The sequence below is a fragment of the Podarcis filfolensis genome, assembly GCF_964270895.1.
Source record: "Podarcis filfolensis genome assembly, chromosome: 15".
Lineage (NCBI taxonomy): Eukaryota > Metazoa > Chordata > Lepidosauria > Squamata > Lacertidae > Podarcis > Podarcis filfolensis.
This window is the reverse complement of record NC_139618.1, coordinates 20,659,504-20,676,104: the sequence shown is the minus strand read 5'-3', so window position 1 is coordinate 20,676,104 and position 16,601 is coordinate 20,659,504. Positions and strand designations below refer to the sequence as shown.

General features: G+C 44.2%; 2 long non-coding RNA genes across 3 annotated transcripts; one reads left to right on the top strand and one right to left on the bottom strand.

The window, feature by feature from the left end:
* Window positions 1-1,294: 1,294 nt before the first annotated feature.
* LOC310750728 lies at window positions 1,295-16,087 on the bottom strand. 2 transcript variants are annotated; one of them, XR_014542197.1, is made up of 3 exons: window positions 15,822-16,087; window positions 4,521-4,721; window positions 1,295-1,416 (listed from the first exon to the last, which is right to left on the bottom strand). It is a non-coding gene; the product is annotated as an uncharacterized lncRNA (long non-coding RNA). The 2 variants fall into 2 exon arrangements; XR_014542198.1 differs by lacking the exon at window positions 1,295-1,416 and having other exon boundaries at window positions 4,432-4,721.
* On the top strand, window positions 8,548-14,431 carry LOC310750730. Its single transcript, XR_014542200.1, has 2 exons — window positions 8,548-9,016; window positions 13,980-14,431. It is a non-coding gene; the product is annotated as an uncharacterized lncRNA (long non-coding RNA).
* Window positions 16,088-16,601: the final 514 nt, after the last annotated feature.

Sequence of the window (16,601 nt, the reverse complement as noted above, 5' to 3'; positions counted from 1 at the left end):
AGCTCTCCTGTAGCTGCCTCTAATTAGTTATCATTTAACTCTTGGGGAAAATAATTAGCATCACACGTCATGTGGCCACCGTGATCTTGCATGAAAAAAATAGGATGCCCCATTTTTTTCTGGGGCACTTGGGAGGTAGGATGCATTGGCCCACTCATGTGAGTTGCCTCATCTACTTTTGCCTTTGACCACACCCACAGATGGCATGTGGCTCTTGGAAGGTTGCCATCAAGGGAATGTGGCCCTTGGGCTGGAAAATGTTCCCCATTACATTTAAACACACATGTAAAGTGCATGATGTTCCCTGAAGAATCCTGGGAACGGTAGTTTTTAAGGGTACTGCGAATCATAGCTCTATGAGTGGGAAACTGCACTTCCCAGCATTTTTGGGTGGAAGCTGTGTGCTTTAAATGTGCCTTGGATGTGGTTTCAATTTATGTGGTGGATCTATCCCTTGTCTCCCAGGAAGATCATTCCCTTGAAGTGTGATGATGCCTATTGCTTACCTGAATGGAGAGAGAGAGAGAGAGAGAGAGAGAGAGAGAGAACAGGTATGTGGCTGTGTGTAGAAACCTCTGGTTTTTGCATGGCTGGACTATAGCCTACTACACATTCACTGTCCCATCAGCTTTTGCTTTGGACCCACCCACCAATTGCACGTGGCCCCCAGAAAGAATTTGGCCCCAAGTTTAAAAATATTCCCCACATCCGCTCTACATACTATAGGCCACATTTCAGTGAACACATCTTTCTGGCCTAACGTCAGATCCCCTATCAGAAATGTTGAATGTCATGTCCAATCATTTATCAGCCAGCAACATGTTTCCCTCCAGAGTCCTTGAATTGCTCTTTAGTATTGCTTGCTGATTATATTATGATGTGCTATTTACCTCAGTCAGAAAAGCGAGACCTTTTACGTCGCTTCCCTTGTCAGAAATGTATCAAATAAATCGCTGTATTTGGAATGCGGCTCGGTAGAGTTCACTGCCCAGGTAAACGATTTGCCGTAGCTCAGTGCATAATGTGGACATAGCAGAAGGTTAAATGTGCCAATGTGCTGGTCTGAGGAGGGAATTGCTGCAAGGATGCAATGGGAGGGGGATGTTAATGGGGTGGCAATAAATATAAACAGGAAGCGCAGGAAGCATGGATGTCATTTGGGCAAGTTGAAGGAGAAAGGGACATTTCTCGGCTTCCACTTTCATTACTATGAAAACAGAAAATGTAAAGAAACCTCATTTTCAACTGCCACTCAAAATGTCATCTTAAGAGGCAATGTAGCCAATATTTGCAATTACCTGGTTTGGAGTATGAAACTGTTTATAATGCACCATGTGAGCATAAGAACCTCCTATTGGATCAGACTAATGGTCCATTTAATCCAGCATCCTGTTTTCACAGTGGCCAACCAGATACCTGTAGGAATCCCAGAGGTGAGATATGAGAACAACAGTAATTCTCCCCTCCTGTGGTTTCTAGCAGCTGGTATTTAGAGATGATGTCTCCGGCAGTTAAAGCAAAGCATAGCTGCTGTGTCTAGAAGCCATTGATAGCCTTGTCCCCCGCAAATCTGTCTAATCTTCTTTTAAAGCCATCCAAAGCAACATATATGACTGCCTCCTGTAGAAGCGAGTTGTGGTGACCTGGGCTTGGCATTCTGGGACATGGATTAAAGTTCCTTCTGTTGTTTGACCATGTCACAAATACAATTCACTGGTCCCATGGCACCCTGCAAGTTGGACAAGTACTTTTTTCTTAATTTATTTCCTGTATTTGTCTCCTGCTTTTCAGGCAGTTTTGCTTCACAGAGTGACTCAACATCAATTTAAAAAGTGAGGGTGGTTGCCACCAGCCTTCTAAGCTAAAAAGACAGACATAGAAGGGAAAATGAGTAGAGAGGAAAGGCAGAGAAGGGCAGATCAGTTATTAGAGGCCACAAAAAGTGGATGGTTATAAATAGGAATGGTGGAGAAATTCAGTTCAGTTCTCATTTAAAGAGGAAACCTACCGTATTTTTTGCTCTATAAGACTCACTTTTTCCCTCCTAAAAAGTAAGGGGAAATGTGTGTGCGTCTTATGGAGCGAATGCAGGCTGCGCAGCTATCCCAGAAGCCAGAACAGCAAGAGGGATTGCTGCTTTCACTGCACAGCGATCCCTCTTGCTGTTCTGGCTTCTGAGATTCAGAATATCTTTTTCTTGTTTTCCTCCTCCAAAAACTAGGTGCGTCTTGTGGTCTGGTGCGTCTTATAGAGCGAAAAATACGGTACCTAATTCAGACGTTCCAAAACAAAATGTGACCTGAAATACAAACATCCATTGAATTTTGCACTTCCCCAAATTTTGGAATGCATTTCTCCAACAATACGTCTCCAGTAATGTGTACAAAAATGCATATACTGGGGTGGAGTGTGGATACAAAATGCATATATTAGTGAAGCCAGCATACCAACATGCATGACACAGTCATACCTCGGGTTACGAACACTGCAGGTTGCACGTTTTCGGGTTTTGGACTGCGCCAAACCCCCAAGTACCAGAATGGGTTACTTCCAGGTTTCGGTGCTCGCGCATGCGCATAAGCACAAAATGACGTCACGCGCATGTGCAGAAGTGCCGAATCGTGTCACGCATGTGCGCAGATGTGCCGCTTCAGGCTGCAAACGCCGGGGTTTGCAAACGTGCCTCCTGCACAGATCATGTTCCCAACCCAAGGTATGACTGTGTAAGGCGAAACGGCTTTGCAAAAAGAATGTGTCTAGAATGGTATGTATAGAATGGTTTGTCTATTAGGGCAAATTCGCACTAAATTGCTGATAATTTTTCATGAGTACTTCTTTTTGGAGGAGAAACTTCTCAAACAAATATGAAGATATGGAGGGATGAACTTACGTCTGGGAAAATGGGAAATGGAGAAGCCAACAGATCAGCCCATTCTGGACTTTAAGCAGCCATTTTTATACAGTTCAGACCAGGCTAATCTTCCCTTGCTGGTGTTCTTGCTTGAATAGCAACTTATGGTTCTTGTGGTTTCAGCCAATAGCTGGATCATGAGTGACCTTTCTCTTGGCTTTTGCAGTCCTGGAGCTACAGGCAGCTGAATCTGAGTGTTCCTTCAGGCAGGGATGCAAGCCTCCTACAGCTGCTCCTCTCCAGTCAGTGACTGGAACCAAGGTGGTCTCATTCCTGCCTGGTGATCATCCTAAGAGACAGGGTATACTAGGGCTGCCATACATCCGGCTTTTCCCAAACACATCTGGAAATCGGCTGCAAAATGGCATCCAGGTGGATTTTTGATGAATCAGCAAAATGTTTGTGAAAACCTGGATGTATGGCAAGCAGGGCAATTTATTTTATTCTTAATGCTTTTAAAATTCAAGAAAAGCCCAAAAATGTCAAGTTCAACAACCTTGACAAAAGGAAGGAAGGAAGGTAGGAAGGAATATGGCAACTCTAGGTATACAGCCTCCCAGTAGCTCTAGTTTCCTTGGCTGATGGCAGAAGCTATAGTGTACTTTCTTTACAGTTCCAGAGCTATGCACTACCTTTGGTAACATCATGACACAAAACCCAGGCGTAGGGACCAAATGTGGCCCTCCAGGCCTCTCTCTCTCTGGCCCTCATAACTCTTCCCGGGCCTCCCCCCATCACCAGCTTCATATCCCAAGTGTTTTTGCCTCCTTGACGTTTGATCCTGCCTCTTCTTTGCCTGGAGGGGGTATACAGGGGTGGGTGGGTGGGTGGGTGGGAGAGAGAGAGAGAGAGAGAGAGAGAGAGAGAGAGAGAATTAGCCTACTGTACAAAGGTTTAAAAAGGTCTCTTATGAGGAATGGTTGAGGGCATTGGGTATGTTTAGGATGGTAAAGAAGCGACTGAGAGGAGATATGACAGTCAACTTCAAATATCTAAAGGGCTGTCACATGGAGGATGGAGCCAGCTTGCTTTTCCCTGCTTCAGAGGCTAGAACCCAAAACCATGGATTCAAATTACAAGGAAGGAGATTCTGACTAAACCTCAGGGAGAACTTCCTGACAGTAAGAGCTGTTTGACAGTGGAACAGAATCCCATGAGAAGTGATGGACTTTCTTTCCTTGGAGGTTTTTAAGCAGAGGTTGGAAGGCCATCTGTCATGTATGATCTAGTTAAAACTCCTATATTGCAACAGGTTGAACTAGATAACCCTCGCTTCCAACTCTACAATTCTATGATTTGAAAGAGAAGATTCCCTGACTTCCGGCTCTTCCATGTTTAACTCTTGACCAGACAGACCAAAGACAAGCCAGCATAGGAACACTTTGCAGCCCCTCTTGAAAGCAGTTGAAGAGCTGCAACTTCCTATTTCGCAGCCTTGGAGACACCACCACGATGGCCCTGCTGCTCCCCCTAGCTACCATAAATTTCACCTCTCTTACCGACAAAATGCAAAACAGGACTTGAGCTGATGAACCCCAGTTGTTTATGAAGACTGATACAGGGAGACACAGTTTGATATTATAATAATGCCTGAAATCACGAACCTCACCTCTGCTCACTGAGCAGTGAGCTAGCCTGATGGGCTGTGTGCTTGCATAACACCAAAAACAGCTGACAGACTCTACGAAAACAGCAGAAATTGACAGGTTCCTTGTCCATTTAATTTGGGTAATGGCTTTCTCCAAGTGGGATCCAACAATATTCGCCTTCTTCCTGATTTGGAAATTAGCTGTTTCTTGTCTTTCTTCTCCTGACAAAAGAGAAGGGGGGGAGATTATGAGTTCCAATCTAGAAAAAAAAGTGTGTTGTTTGCAGCAAAATGAGCTTTTATTTTCATTTGTTTTAGATGCTTTCCTTTAATTAATTAAAGGTCAGTGTGCAATGGGAGGGGGGAGCACCTTGGGAGGGTGTTGCCTGGCTCACAACCAGGTGGCCTTGATGTATGCAGGCTTTGTTTCTGACAAACTGGCACCTCCACCTCGAGGCTGTGGCTTCTGTGTATACATTTAAAAGGGGGGATGGGGGATGTGATAGCATAGATTCTGTAGTCTAGGCTCTGGTATCTTTTGGGTTAGATTACCACAATGCAATATCCATGGGGCTGCCCTTGATGGCAGTTTTGGAACTGCTGCTGGTTGAGAATTCAGCAGCCGGGTTGTTGACCAACGCAAGATAGTCTGAACATAAAACAACACTTCTGGCATGACTGCACTGGCTTCCATGGAATTTCTGGGCTCAGCTCAAAGTGCTGCTTTTAACCTATAAAGCCTTATGTAGCTCAGAAGCCCACATGAGCCAACACAGACCCAGCATTCATCATGCAAGGTCTTCTCCTTGTGCCCCCTCCGAGGTAGGTGCAGAGGGTGTTGACATGTGAATGGACCTTCTCAGTGGTGGCTTCCCGCTTATGGAACACTCTCCCCAGCGAGGCAAGTCTGGCAGCATCATTGCCTATCTTTAGGCACCAAACAGAAATGTTTCTCTTCTTCCAGGCCTTCAGCCTTCTATCATCTATGGCTTCCTTTGGTAAGTGTGATGGTCTATTCCTGCCTTTTTATAACATGAATATGTTTTTAGCTTTTACTCCATTGTAGTTTTTTGCATTGGTTTTAATGTACAGTGGTACCTTGGGTTAAGTACTTAATTCGTTCCGGAGGTCCGTTCTTAACCTGAAACTGTTCTTAACCTGAAGCACCACTTTAGCTAATGGGGCCTCCCGCTGCCGCCGTGCCACCGGAGCACGATTTCTGTTCTCATCCTGAAGCAAAGTTCTTAACCCAAGGTACTATTTCTGGGTTAGCGAAGTCTGTAACCTGAAGCGGATGTAACCAGAGGAACCACTGCATGTCCTTTTTTCCTTTTCGTTTTTGGTAGGTTGCTTTTGTGGGAATTAAACTCTAGTTCCCATTTAGCAGAGCTTTGTGGAAGACAGCCCTGGGTCGTTTGACCTGTTAATTAGTTCTCCTTTTCCCTCTTATAAAAACTATGCAATACACTCTTTTTCAAAGTTTAAAGGACAAATAACTTTTACTAAGTGTCCTTGCAGTTGCAGATTAAATATACAATGCAGGTGGATGTTAAATTGTTAAAACACCTTACATATATTAAACTGTTACAGACTAACTAACTCTGAGGCAAACAGCAGCACAACATAAAATACCCGCTGCTCTGTTAAGACTGTTCAGCTAACTGCCATAACTGTACCAACTGCAAATAACTACCTCAGTCATAGGAAATCACAGTTTGACAGCTCTTGAAATTAACCTTTTACATGTGCATTTGGGGATTGGGGAAAATTTGTGGAATATTTGAAAAACTCTTGTATCCAAAGTTTGTTGCAGGGTTAACATAAAACCAGCAGTTAAACATATTATGAAAAGAAACAAAAGAATAGCTTAAAGGTGGATTCATGTATAAAATGCAGTTTTAAAAAATGAAAATGAAAGCACAAAGGGTGGGATATGTCTATGGGAAATTTATGCAATTTGTGTGTTTGTGATTTGTATGTCGGTAAATTTTTGAAAAACTGAAAAATAAAATTTATTTTTTAAAAAATATGCATTTTGGATGCTAACATCCCACAGCTTGGAGTTGCTAAATAACAACAACAACAACAATGCAAATCATAGAGTCCACATAGAAAGCACAGTGTGCTTAAGGGGGGTTTCTCACAAATACCCCCTCTCTCTCTGCTGCCTGGATGTGTGCACCCCCTCAGTGTCCCCAAGGTGTTTTGGTGGGTTTAAACCAGCCAAAACAAACTGAGCATCCAAGAAAGGGGTGTAGCTAGGAAGGATTAATTTGCTCCAGAGGCTAGTCTGTTAGGGCAAATGAGGCACAGCCCTCCAACCTCAGTCTGCCCGCTCTTTACAACGGGCATCATTTTCCAACTGCAGTTTCCCAACTATCCCCTTATATATAGTAGACCATGCAAGCTATTGATCATGGGCACAAGGGGCACTAGAACTATTAAAGGTGGTTAAATGAGACTTGGCCATCAGGGAATTGCAAAACAGTTTTTAATACTGTATTAAAGCTTTGCCATTAACCTTTTTGCTCCATCGTTATAGGCTGGAAATTCTAATGTGCAGAAGCAGGTGAGTCGAAGCAGGCAAAATGGTCTTGGGCTGCCTCTATGCACATAAACCTGTACCCAGGAAGAGTGGGTGCTGGTTCTCTTCACCAGGCAACTGGAAACTGTAACATAGCTCTGTGGCAGAGCAGATGCTTTCACACAAAAGGTCCCAGGTTTGATCCCCAGCATCCTTAGTTTGAAAGATCCCAGATAGGTAGGCTAGGAAAAGCGCCTTTGATTGAAACCTTGGAGAGCCTCTGCAAATCAGAGTAGGCAATATTAGTCTAAATGGATCATCTAAGGCAGCTTCCTATGTTCAAATCTTACTGAAGACCAGTTAATATGATCTCAAGAATCATGTGGTTGCAAGGCTTCATGGCCGCACGATTCCAGGTAGGGGTTCATACATTTGAGTATTGCTTCTAAAAAAATTCCCTGCACAGGCATAAACTATGTCAAGAAAGAGTGTTCAAATTACCCTTCTTCCTGATGCATTTTTCTATGTAAAATGAGAATTCAGAGAAGACTGGAGGATCTTCTCCCCTCACAGCTTATATAGGAAACTGCCCAGTGAATGTTTTTGCATTAGCCATGATTTAGCAAGGTATATACTGATATGCGGGTGGCGCTGTGGGTAAAACCTCAGTGCCTAGGACTTGCTGATCGCATGGTCAGCGGTTCGAATCCCCGTGGCGGGATGAGCTCCCGTCATTCGGTCCCAGCTCCTGCCCACCTAGCAGTTCGAAAGCACCTGTAATGGTTATAGGGGTTGCTCGTGCGTAAGTTGCCGCCACTCCTGGCTAGGTTGCCTGGTTAAACCTTTTCTGTCTGGACAGCCCTTCACTTCGTGGCTGTTTCAGTCACTAGCAGAATCCGTGAGTGGGCGTTTCTTGAACCTCTTCCAGCACAAAAGTTCTTTGACGCCAAGTCTCCGCCTACTCTCCCTGCGCGGAAGTCTTCTGCGCAGGGTGGGTGTGGGTAGCGGAGGACCCGTGCTCTCCCCGCTGGTCTCCGGCGAGGAGTCCTGGAGCCCCCTCGCCGATTCCCCCATCTGCCCCCCTTTATCCCTGGTGTTACGCTGATTTCCTTCCCCAGCCGATGAGCTGTCTCTCTCCCTGCTGGGCCCTTCTCCAGCATCGCTTGGGAGCCTTGCCTCCGCCTCTCGCTCCGATGGCAGTTCCCTGACAGCACCCTTAAATGCAAGTAGATAAATAGGTACTGCTTTATAGCGGGAAGGTAAACAGCGTTTCTGTGTGCTGCATTGGTGCTGGCTCGCCAGCTGCAGCTTCGTCACGCTGGCCACGTGACCCAGAAGTGTCTTCGGACGGCGCCGGCTCACGGCCTCTTGAGCGAGATGAGCACGCAACCCTAGAGTCGGACACGACTGGCCCGTACGGGCAGGGGTACCTTTACCTTTTATACTGATATGAATTGACAGTTGTGATGGCACATGGATTTTTTTCTAATTCATTTGTATTTGGGGAAACCTGTTCTAATGTGTCCATTTTGGTATTTCTATATAATAAAAATGTAAAAATGTCATCATGCAGCCCCTATTGGAGGATATACATGGGTTTGCATTAGGTTGAAGCTTGGATGGGAGCATCTGCCCCCATCCATACTTGGAGTCTGAACTCACCTACACTCATGTTTGGGCCCTGTTTGTGGGTTTCCCACAGGAATCTGGTTGGCCATGGTGAGAACAGGATACTAGGCTAGATGGGCCATTGGCCAGAACCAGCAGAACTCTTCTTATGTTCTTACACAAGGGTATTTCAGCAGAAAAATCATTGTGGAAACGGGTTTGGGGTGTGTGGAATCTATTTGCACTCTGATGACGTCACAATGGATGCTTTTGGAATTTCAGAATGCATTAGCCATGTTCCCAAAGGGAGGCCTCATTGACAGAAAGGCGGACATGTAATCCAGAAGTGGTGGACCAAAAACAGATTTCTGCCACCTGCTCAAAGGTCAGAAGCACTGAGAATTATGGCCACTAATTAACTCCGCCACACACTGAAACATTAATATAGGCCGCAGCCTGTTGAGTCTGACTCGTCAGCTCTGCCCCTATATGTTAATATTGAGAGGGGGAATTATAAAAATGTAATGAGAAAGCGCTGAAATATGAAAGTCTTGTAATGATGAAATATAACAACCCATAATGAAGAAAAAGCAGCAGCATTTTTAAAAAAATAATAATTCAATTCTTCTGAAAGATAGAAAGGGAGTTGGGGGTGGGAAGAAAGCATTGCCTGAAAATGAGTTTTACTTCCTGACTGTTCCAAATCTTCCAAAAAAAGCAATTACTGTTGGGCTGGCATTGCCTTTCTGCACATTAATTCCCCATTATGAGTAAAATTAATGGGTTTTGAAAACGCCTTGTCCTTCACATGAGCAATGCTCTTCATTACTGGGGCTAATAATCCACCTGAGATTGGAGGCCATTGCCCAGAGCTTCTCTAGCCTGCTTTACTACAAAATGTGGAAGGAAGCAGGACTTAGATCAAAGAGCTTGTGTCTTCCTTCCTTTTTCCCCACCCCACCCAAGTGGGTCAGAAACAGAGGCTTCCTATTGTTTAGTAATATTGTTATTTGTTAACTATGGAACTTACCCCCACAGGAAGCAGAGATAGCTACCAACCTAGATTGCTTTGAAAGAAGATTAAACAAATTCATGGAGGACATACCCACAAGTGTCCCATTTTGAGCAGGACATCCCAGATCACAGAAACCAATTCCGGCTTCTGTTTGGTTCCCAGAATGTCCCATTTTTTGGTCCAGTGCTCTGATGTGAGTTCAGAGCATCACTCACTCTGGTGCAAGTCAACAGGATTGTGCCAGAGCACTGAACCAAAAGGTGCTCTGGTGCAACCCTGCTGACAATCACCAGGACGCCTTCTGGTCCGGTGCCCTGGCAATAATTCGTAGGGTTGTGCAACAGTGCCTTCCTTTCAGCCAAGCTTTCCTCCCTCCCACTCAGGGTTCCTGACACCTACACAGAAATACAATTTTTCTCTTACCTTTGCAGGGGATGAATATAGTCCTGGGAAGTGGAGGAATGATGCCCATTCTTGCTCCCCGCCTCTTGACCACCTGCTCCAGCATCTGACTGCCGACCCCCTGATAGTATGCTGAGCCAAAGCTCACTTATTGCTTCCAGCATAGCACCGTGTCCTACCAGACCTAAAAGGATGGCTGGCCCACTTCCAGTTAATCCAGTTCCCCTAAGGTTGACTCCTTGGTTGATACACCAGGAAAAGACAGTTCTCTACTCTGAAGCACTGCCTCTGCTCTCTTCCCCTCAAAGGACCATCCCCAAATCAAAGGGATGAAGCAGTCTTGACAGTCTGTGTTAATTTGTTTCAGCTTTTTGTCATGGAGGGTTTTGCTTTATGGCTGCTTTCTGACCAACCTAAATCCTGATTGAAGCAGCGTCAGATTCTGAGTGCTTGGAGAAATGTTTCATCACTAATTGCCTGCCAGTATCAAACTCTCACCCTGATCGTCAACAGGCAGTGGTTGTTAATATCCTTTCATTAAACGCTCACTGTGTCTTAGCCACCAGCAGTTCTGGTACAAAGAAGACTCTTGTCCTTAGGAATCAGAGCAGTAAGGGGGTGTTTTGAGGAAGGCACCAAGTGATAGCCATCCCCATCTAACTTAGATGTACCCAGGGGATCTTTAAGACTGAGGGATATATAGGTTAGATACATGGCTGCTGTTTGTTCATGGTTAACAGGATGTCTTTGTGAGACATGAGTCCAGGACAGAAGTTGAACCAGGACTTCCATCTAGCATTAGTCAGCTGACTCCATGGGCCAATCCCTATCTACAAGGCCCAGAAAAGTCTTACTTTAAAAGCTTTCTTTTCAGTCCAAGCAATTTGACTCTGGTGTGAAGATACTATTTCCCTTTACCTTGGATGATGACTTGACATTTGACTTTATACCTGCCTCTGATCCTTATTTGCTAGCCTGAACTGTGACACCAGCCTGGCCCACCTGGACTAACAGCCAACTGTGTTCTCTGCATCTTAAATGCACATGGCAGCATATACAACAAAGGATCAGGAGCTGGAGAGTGGCCTGACATGCACTGCAAATTACCCGCTTCGCAAAACACCTCTCTTTTTCATCCTTGGAGGCTGGCAACAAAGGCAATATGCATCCAGGCAGTGTTAACAGCTGTCTGGACTATCCAAACTGTTCCAGCCGATAGGATTTTGCCTTCCATGGCTATCAGTTCAAAGGGTGTTGCCATCATGGAATGGTGAATTTCAGAGCTTTTTTAAAAACAAAAACAAATAAACCTCCTTGGTTCTCTGAAGCATTTTGCTGTGCTCTGAATTTGCACCTCAGACAAACAAAGGCCACATTCACCCCATACCTTCTAAGCACCAAGCTACCACTTCCAGCTGTAATGGGTTCCCCCAAAGAATTCTGGGAGCTGCTAGGGAGGCCCTCTTCTCTTTATTTCCAGAGTGGTTATAGGGCTGCCATACGTCTGGAATTTTCTGGACATAGATGGGATTCGACCATCAGAAACAGTGTCTGGGCAGAAATCGCTGGAATGTCTGGGAAAATCCACACGTATAGCAACCCACACTGGAAGCGTATATCTTGGAGAATTTCCTTAAAAATAGCTGAAAAACTTCATTTTGTTGTTGAGATTTTTCACTTTCTGAAATATGGCAACCCTATTGAATAATCAGGGAATGCTGAGAATTGTAGTTCTGGGAGGTGGAATAGGGGTATTGTTACAGCTCTCAGCACCCTTGACAAACTACAGCTCCCACAATTCTTTGGGGGAAGCCATGACAGTTTAAAGTGACATCATAGCACTTTAAATGTCTTTTTTTTAAAAATAATATTTATTAAAGTTTTAAAGGTTACAGAAAGAAAAAAGAAAAAACACAATTTTAAACAAAAACAATACAACACATCACAATAAGGGGGGGGAAGGATGAAAAAAAGAAAGAAAAAACAGAAAAATAAAATCCATTAAAAAAGAAACAAAAAAAATACAGCGAATCTTCCCATAACTTATCTTTCATTAGCTTATTTCCTTGACCTCCTCACACCTCCCTTTTTTGTATTCTAGTTCGATTATCTGTTTCAGCAAATCCTTTCCATCTTTTCAGATTTTTGTCCTGTAATTTATCTTAATATAATGTACCGTATTTTTCGCCCTATAGGACGCACTTTTTCCCCCCAAAAAATGAAGGGGAAATGTGTGTGCGTCCTATGGGGCGAATGCAGGCTTTCACTGAAGCCTGGAGAGCGAGAGGGGTCAGTGGGCACTGACCCCTCTCGCTCTCCAGGCTTCGCGGACCTCTCAGCAAGCAGCGGGAGCCAGCGCTGGACTCCCACGGCTTGCAGAGAGCTGCCTGTTTGGGGGCTGGGGTCAGGGGAAGCTCGAGCCTCCCCCGCCCCAGCCCCGCGCCTGGGGGGGAAATAATTTTTTTCCCCTTTATTTCCCCAAAAAAACCTAGGTGCGCCTTATGGGACGGTGCGTCCTATAGGGCGAAAAATATGGTAACTTTACTTTCCCTCCTTTCACCAATTAACAGTCAGTTTTTCCCAAATCCTTTATAACATTTCTGCTAAAGCCACATAACATCATTCCAACATCCTTCTAACATTCATTAATGTTACAATGTTTATGTAAATAGTCTTTAAATTTCTTCCAATCTTCCTCCACCGACTCTTCTCCCTGGTCTCGGATTCTGCCAGTCATTTCCGCCAGTTCCATGTAGTCCATCACCTTCATCTGCCATTCTTCCCGGGTGAGTAGATCTTGTGTCTTCCAGTACTTTGCAATAAGTATTCTTGCTGCTGTTGTGGCATGCATAAAGAAAGTTCTATCCTTCTCTGGCACCAATTGGCTGACCATGCCCAGGAGAAAGGCCTCTGGTTTCTTCAGAAAGGTATATTTAAATACCTTTTTCATTTCATTATAGATCATCTCCCAGAAAGTCTTAATCCTTGGGCATGTCCACCAAAGGTGAAAGAATGTACCTTCAGTCTCTTTACATTTCCAACATTTATTATCGGGCAAATGGTAGATTTTTGCAAGCTTGACTGGTGTCATGTACCACCTGTAGATCATTTTCATTATATTCTCTCTTAAGGCATTGCATGCCGTAAACTTCATACCTGTGGTCCATAACTGTTCCCAGTCAGCCATCATAATATTATGTCCAACATCTTGTGCCCATTTAATCATGACAGATCTCACCGTTTCATCCTGAGTATTCCATTTCAACAGCAAGTTATACATTCTTGACAAGTTCTTAATTTTAGGATCTAGCAGTTCTGTTTCCAATTTTGATTTTTCCACCTGGAAGCCAATTTTTTTGTCCAAGTTATATGCCTCCATTATCTGGTAATAATGAAGCCAGTCTCGCACTCTATTTTTTAATTTTTCAAAACTCTGCAGTTTTAATCTGTCTCCCTCTTGTTCCAAAATTTCCCAATATTTCGGCCATTTGGCCTCCATATTGAGCTTTTTCTGAGCCTTCGCTTCCATTGATGACAACCACCTTGGGGTTTTATTTTCAAGCAAATCCTTATATCTTATCCAAACATTAAACAGTGCTTTTCTGACAATATGGTTTTTAAACGCTTTATGTGCTTTGACCTTGTCGTACCATAAATATGCATGCCACCCAAATACATTGTTAAAACCTTCTAAATCCAACACGTCAGTGTTTTCAAGAAGCATCCATTCTCTCAGCCAGCAAAAAGCGGCTGATTCATAAAAAAGTTTTAAGTCTGGCAGGGCAAATCCACCTCTTTCTTTAGCATCAGTTAATATCTTAAATTTTATTCGAGGCTTCGAAGAAGCCATAGCACTTTAAATGTCTGGCTTGCAAGATGAGCTGATGTATAATGGTGTGTCATGGTCCTTTTCATTTCATTCTCCTCTCAGTGGCACAGCATCAGAGAAGATGAACAGTGACCAGATGCTTGGCACCTCTTCCTGCTCCTCCTCCCCACTGCCCTTCATCATGCCACGCCAGAAGAAGATATTTCACCATTAAATGGAGAGTCAGAATGAACATCCAGCTTCTGCTTCATTTGTGGGAACGATATTGTGCAGTCAGAAATGGACATCTGGCGGAGGAGTGTCAATCTCCCAGTCAGGGAAGCAAAAGGACTCAGCTAAACTATTTCCCCAAGAGATTCAAGCTTGGGGAAGCCTAATTGCCAATGCAGAGGTCTGATGGAAGACTGTCTGTTAGAAATGGCCTCTGTCAAGCTGATCTGTTCAGGAAGGGTGATATTGACAAAGGCTTTAGTCTTCTTCGCTCCCTTCCCTCCTTGAATGTTATTTTTACTTTCCACGGGAAGCCCACGGGCAAAGATGTGTACGTTTACTTACTCTATGGGCAGTGCCTAGTGCTTGAAATATCAGTATAATTAGTATCTGGGTCCTAATCTCAGCTCAGTCCTGAAGTTAAGAACTGGATCAGGACAATGGCCCATCTAGTCCAGCATCACCATGGCCAACCAGATCCCTCAGGGAAACTAGCAAGCAGGACATAAGCACAAGAGCATTGTCTCCTCCTGTAGTTTTCACCAACTGGTACTCAGAGGCTTTCTACCTGGGCAGTGAAGGCAGAATGTAGCCGCTGAGGCTAGTGGCCACTGCCAGCCTCACCCTTCATGAATTTGTCTAATCCTCTTTTAAAGCAGGACCTGAGTGCTACACTTCTCTCTCAACTTGTGATTCCCCGCAACTGGTATCCAGAGGCATATTGCCTCCAACAGTGGAATTAGAACATAGCTATCACGTTTAACAGCTCCAGATATTCACTGAGTGTGGGTGACCACCGTTTCTCGATTGCATCACTTTAGATGGGGGGGTGTCACATGCTTGGATGGTGTCTAGTGGTGAAGAAGAAAGATGAAGTCTCTCTTGGTCTGTATATTTTGTGTTTGAGGAAGCAGGATGCAGCTGGGGGAAAGGTGGGTTCTATGAAAAAGTGAATTATCAAATGGAAGTTTGGGAGATTTTCATCTGTACAAATAAGGCAAAATGTCAAGCTGTCACTGTGAAGTACAATATTCTATCAGTCAGTAAAATCACTGTGATGTGCATGTTAAGGATTATACAATTTTTAGAAAAGAAAAGAAAGAACATCCAGGCAGCCCTGCAGGTCTTATCACAATTGGGGTCTCAGGTTGAAAAAATGAAACACATTAATCCATACAAGACCTGGGGCACATTTTGCACAAAGAGCTGATTCCCCATAGATTTAAAAGTGGGCTTTTTAGTACAGGAGACTGTTTCACGTGGAAGACTTTCCCCTGACTTTTCTTCCATTTGGAAATATATGAAAATATTACCAATTCAAAACACAACAGAAATTAGGAAGAGTCCTGTTGGATCAGGCCAAAAAACACAACAGAAATTAGGAAGAGCCATGCTGGATCAGGCCAATAGTCCAGCATCCTGCTCTCACAGTGGCCAAACAGGTACCTGTGGGGAAACCCCATTCAGGACCTAAACGCAAGAGCCCCCTCCTCTCCTGTGGTTTCTATCAACTGGTAGCTTGAACGTGGAAGCAGAGCAAAGCTGTCAGTAGCCCTCCTCCATGAATTTGTCTAATCCTCTTTAAAAGCCACCCAGGTAGGTGGTCATCAGTGTCTTCTGTGAGAGCAAGTTCCATAGTTGAAGCTCTGTGCGTAGAAGTACTTTCTTTTGTCTGCACCGAATCTTCCAACATCCAGCTTTTTATAAAGTTCTATCATGTCACCTCTTACTCACCTCTGCTTTATACCAAAAAGTTCCAGACATTGCAACCTTTCTTCACAGGGGAGTTTCTCTGACTCTTTGATCATTTTGCCTGCCCTTCTGTGAAGCTTTTGCTGGGATTTTCACAGTGTTGCTGTTGGCATGATAATTACAAGCCAACAACAGCCTCTTGCAACTTTGACAGCAAGTGTGGGGGTTCGGGGGAAAAAATAGGTGATGGGGGGATTTAAATCTTGCCTTACCCATGAATTCATCAGATCACTGCTCCTCAGCCTCAGTGCTCCCAACTGTGATGTGGGGATAATGCCACAGACTTACATACCTTAGACGTATCTATGGAGACCTTTGTGATGCTCCCAGGTGTGTTGCTTCTTAGACAATGGGCTATGACATTCAGGATTGACACAGGAAATTTACTTTATTTGGCTGCAACATTTACAGATCCTTGATAAGGCTTTTAATTCATGTCTGCAATGGGGCTGCTCCTAGTCCAAATGAAGAGAGGGTTTGGAGGCTGGGATATTCTTAAGGGGACAGTGTGTAGTTAATTTGTTGTGCTGGGATGCAGCACAGCACAGCACAGGCAGCTAATGTGGGATCCAACTCCCTCAAGCCTCAGCCAGCATCATTGGGAATGATGTGAGTTGTAGTCCAACATGTTGGAGGGTACCACACTGGCTGCCCCTGCACAAGAGACTTCTGAAGTTATTTCTGTTCTTTAATGAGAGTGGCACCTGAGTAAGATACAAAACAGCTCCTGGTGTTCTCAGTCTATACACCACAGAGAGGTAT